Source organism: Hyposmocoma kahamanoa, unplaced genomic scaffold, assembly GCF_003589595.1.
Source record: "Hyposmocoma kahamanoa isolate Upper Pololo Valley unplaced genomic scaffold, ASM358959v1 78, whole genome shotgun sequence".
NCBI lineage: Eukaryota > Metazoa > Arthropoda > Insecta > Lepidoptera > Cosmopterigidae > Hyposmocoma > Hyposmocoma kahamanoa.
Genome location: NW_020653945.1, coordinates 11,278,274 through 11,283,690, shown reverse-complemented (window position 1 = coordinate 11,283,690; position 5,417 = coordinate 11,278,274).

Below are 5,417 nucleotides of genomic sequence, written 5' to 3'. Positions count from 1 at the left end.
TTTAACGGATCAAATGTCATACATTTGATTTGAAATATATTTATTTTACATTGGACTATGTCTTTTTATGTTGTAGATAACTCCAATGAAAAATGTAGCTAAAGTAAATATCCAAATTAGTGGTAAACAACAACTTACTCATAATAAATGTAGTGTAAGAAGGATACCAACCCCAAATGATTACTTTGTGTATTAATAAGCAAATCTTAATTTCAGTCACTCGAAATCAAAGCGAAATCAAATTGTAGATATGAAGTAAAATATATTGACATTCCATATTGTATTTTGTTGTTTAAATTTATGCATTATTTTGATTTTATGTTAGTAATTACAACACTCCAGCCCAGACTGACGTAAATGAGATGCCTTTGCCTTTATATATCTACTTTACGTTCACGAAATATATGATAAATTCAATGGAATGGTATTTATAGCTATAGCAAAAAAAGCCATCCGTAGATGTTATATTTTGAAGCAAAGTCCAGAGTATTTTTATCTTGTGAGACCTTTCAGGACAGCGGAATATTATTCCACCGACTGTGACCATGGTTGTAACTAACTAGCTAGGTAAAATGTCGCCATTTATCTGGTTCAAGCTAGATGGGTGTAGATCACGAGATTGAACGTGAAATTGTAACATGACAGATCCCGGTACGAAGTTCTAATGTGTACGCGCGAAACAACCTTCACACGCTAGAATAAGTACCTGGATAAAGTCTTCCAGCGTTCCAAAGGACTTCCAGCCGGACGGGAACACACCGCTCCGGAGACAGCTGGTGAACAGTCGTCTCATGTGGTTCCCCAGTCCGGCGTGGAAAGCCAACACCCACGCTCTGCCCGGGACACCATCCGGGCCAGGCGCAGTGTTCCGAGCACCGAGACGCCTCACGGCTCGTCAGAGAGAGAGATATCGTCAGACCAAATGTCCTCATCCGTCACCGACACTTGTCCTGACGACCCTGAGTCGGGACTGCTCTCGACCCTAGGGAAGAGGGTGACCACCACCCTCTCCACGAACGCAGGGTCGAGGCTTGTCGTCAACGGAGTTACCCATGGCCGGAGCTTTCCCATAACCCTTTTGTATGGCCCCCATGGATCCCTCTGCAGTCCCTCGAGGAGCTCGCCCCAGGATCGAGCCTTGGCATCTTTTACTGCGAGGCTAAGCGCCTTCGCAGCGTCCCTGTACTCCGTATAGGTTCCCTCTCTCTCGTCGACGGTGACTCGCCGCCTTCTACGGGCCCTTTTCTACTGGCGTCGGGCGCGCAGACAGACCTCTGTCAGCTGCGCTAACTCCTCCGACCACCAGTGCTGGGCCCGCTGCTCGGTGCGTGCAACTCGGGGCATCGAGACATCACAGATGGACGTCATCATGTCCCCGAGCCGCATCGCTTCCCTTTCCGGATCGAGCGAGATCTCAACGTCGGAATCTTCCGACGAAGACGCGGCGATGGCTGCGGCCTCGAGCAGATCTCTGTCGAGCCGCTTGAGGGACCATCGTCGCGGTGGGACCCGCGTTGGCGACGGGAACTGCCAGGACGGCGGAATACCACGTCGAATACGATGTGGTGGTGGTCAGATAGCGTGACCACCTCTTCTGCCACTCGCCAGGCCGACACCATGCGCGCCGCTGAAGGAGTCGCCCACGATAGATCGATGAATGACTCCCCCTGCCACCGCACGCAGGACTGACCCCGATGCAAGAGTTGGAGGTCTAATCCCGCCGCCCACTATAGCGTTATCTCCCCTCGGACATTATCCCGGACGTCGCCCCATGCTCTAGAGCGAGCGTTGAAGTCGCCCAGGGCAATGACGGGACGAGGATGACATCTGCGAAAGCAGTTTGCCACCGCGTCCAAGTATCCCTCGTAAGCGGCGAGAGATACGTTGGGGTAAGTTCCGATAAGGCGAACACGTTAACTAATTTTTAAAAGAGAGCTTTATGCTCTATTGTTTTGCTATTTGAAACGGTTATTTAACCATTTGTCACTTAACCGCATTTTAGTTAGTGGACGGCAGTATAATAGTTAATTCTGGTTTTTTTTTTCAAATGCGGTAGCACCCCTGGACGCAATCAACGCTCTCCAATTCCTGCGGAGGCACTTACCGCCCCTTTAGGACTCTTTCGGAGCGCCCACTGGGGGGCGGTAGAGACCACTTTGGGAAACTATGCTGTAAATCGAAGAATACCTTGAACACAAACCACGCTGAACGATCAACGTAATTTGTAGCACCAAGTAAGATCCAGAACGTGGATCACAGTCCGTATTTCTGTCTCGAAGCTGACGAACCACTTCCCTGATGAATTCATTGGCCTCCGTACCAGAAGTCCCCGCAAGTACTGACACACGTAGTGTCCTACAAAAGGCACCGACTTTTCTGCCATGGAACCAATGTAAGGCCGTCAGGCTTCTTGCTCTCTGTACGATACAACCCCTCTAAGAGACAAGACACGTTAGCTAATACTAAAGCCCGGCGAACTAATAATTTATGGTATGATGTCTTGAAAACCACCCCGCGAACCAATGACAACTAAGGCCGTGGTGGTCTTACAAATTGTTTGAACAAAGACGAAGTATTATGCGATTTAAGCAATCCGAGTAAATATTCCTGTTCATGTCGAGTTTAATGTTAATTTATTAGAGGTAAGGGTAGAATCTCGAAATACTTCTACTACAGTCACTTGTTTAGACAAGCTTATACCTGTGTGTCCATGGGTGTCCTCATCTAATTTTGTGACAAAACATAATTGTACACAAAAAGACTACTCCAACTTTATTTTCATTAGCTATCAGATATTTCAGATGGCTATCAGATATTTCAGAATGTTTCATGATCACTAGTTCTGACAAAATCCTCTTCCTTATCTGCAAACTCTTTATCAGAATTTGAAGTTACAGTATTGCTTGCAGATATAGAATTTACGCCGATTTCTCCCTCGTCGGTGTCAAAATCAGCGTTCAAACATTGGTCTAATGTATAATATCATTGGGTCTAATATATCTTCGTGAATTACTAAGACACTTATCTGACTAGAAACTGAAATAACAAACAACAATAGATAAAATATGTCATACAAAAACTTACGTATCTACAGTCTAAGCCATTACTACGTTTACGTTTGGAGCAACGTGCAAGACATGTCCATCTCACTGTGCGTATTTCGGCGTGGTGTCGGAAGGTGCTCAGGAGTGGGAAGAGCTGCATAACCTGCAGCGATTCCTACGCGAGAAGTTGGATCCATTGGAAGGAACCACGACTATAGTCAAGGGAGTAAATGATCAAAAGTGAAGTAGGTACTATTTACTTTACCTAAAATCCACAAAATGATATTGTAACCTAAGATTGTAACATAATAAAAAAAATCATCGCAACAGAAGTGACAATTTCGCATTGTTGCCCGAGACACGTGGATTCGTGCGAGTGAGCGAGCGTACCTACCTAATTTCTATGGCAATTTTTATTATTTAAGTATTCGTAAAGTATTCGTGTAAATTATCGTGAAATATTAATAATAATAATAACATAAATAATAATAATGTTTCAGGTTACTACACTCGAATATTAAACAATACTTCATGATAATATTCCACAAAATTTTAATAATTGCCAACTAAGCCACGGTACGAACCAAGGGACTTTTCGAATTTTTCTATCTGCAAAAACAAAGATCTGCAACAATGCAGATCTTTGTTTTTGATTTTCAATAAAATCTTAAAAATTACAATTATTATATATAATTAAAGCGATATCTCTAGTCAGCTGCGCTGATAGCCGTACAGGCTGAGTGAAGAAATAGATTTTTCGCAGTCACAGTGCAAAGATAAAGATAAATAAATACGATAGACACTTGACGCCCCACGACGTCTCCCTTAGCACCATTTCCCGCACATTCATCAGATACGATACGCACCGCTGATGGTAGTTGTGGGAATTCTCGAGAATGTGCGTGAATTTTCCAGAAGACGAGTAATTTGTTCATGGGCTCGTATCTAATCTAGTTTGTACGTTACATAAAGTTCATAATGTTAATTGTATTATGTACAATTTCATTACAAACATTTGCTTCCATTCCGTTCCGCGGCAATGTAAGTTGAGCCAAAGACCAACTAAAACTGATTTGATAACTTTATCAATTTATGAAAAACACTTAAAATCTGTTTAATTTATGTATAAATCTTACCAGAATAAGAGTTGCATTTTTGATTCATTGCCCGTGGACCTACAGCGTAATCGTACTAGTAGTACCAAGGGTAATGTTTTTTGCCCGTGGTTCTACCAGTAGGACTACAGGCAGTATTGTACGGGGCATTGGACCTACTGATCGGGTAGTATGCATAGTCACCGTCGATATCAATAATGTTACTGGTTCCTGAGCTAACTACAATTTTAATCTCTAGGGTATCCCTGTGACAGTTCATAAAAAGTCGCAAGATATAATCTTGTAATAACGTGAACTGTTGAATGTATTTTAAAATTATTTTTGTGAATATCACTTTTAAGTGAAAATATTATATGGTGCGTACAGTCACTGAAGAGCGCCGCAGCAGGTTTTAAAACCCAACTTCAAATCTACTTTGGAATTGCGACTGATCAGGCAGGCAAACCCGGTTTAGGGTGAAATAAGACTATACATTCTAAGTATTCCAGTTACCAGGACCCCATACCAACCTCGCCTGCACGCGGTGCACCTTGCATATAGCGAAAGGGGCTCTGGCCACACTTTAAACAGAGTAACATAGGGCGCACTATAAGTTTCCGGAACTGGCCACTTACATAAACAATATTTAAAAAGTAATTACAACATTTGAAAATGGAACTCTTTGGCTGTAGAATACAGTTTGTTTCATCTGACTGTAACTTGTTTTGACATTGTGGCGTCATTTTAGAAATTGGTAGTCTACATCACCATGGATTTAACTCGTGAAAATTTTCGTATGATTTTCTACGACTTTCAGTGTAATTTAACAGCTCAGCGGAGCTTCGGTCGGCTTCAAACTGCTTTTGAAGATGAAGCACCATGCAAGACGACTATTTGTAGCTGGTTTGCAGAATTCAAACGCGGTCGTGTGAATCTCAGTGACGAATTTTGTGATGATCGCCTGTCCACTGCTGTGAACAATAAAAACATCGATGCTGTGCGCCGTATGATCAAAACAGACAGGTATGTGACATACCATGAGATTCGGGCATCTTTAGGCATAGGCATGAGTCAAATACAATCAATACTACACAAAATTTTTGGGTGTCATTAAAGCTGTGCTCTCGGTGGATCCCACACAATTGACTGAGGCTCAAAAAAATGGATCGCGTCTCTTGGTGCAATGACATGCTTACCAGATTCAACGAAGGGGCGTCAAATTTAGTGTGGGACATGGTAACAGATGACGAAACATGGATTTATAGTTGCGATCCCAAAA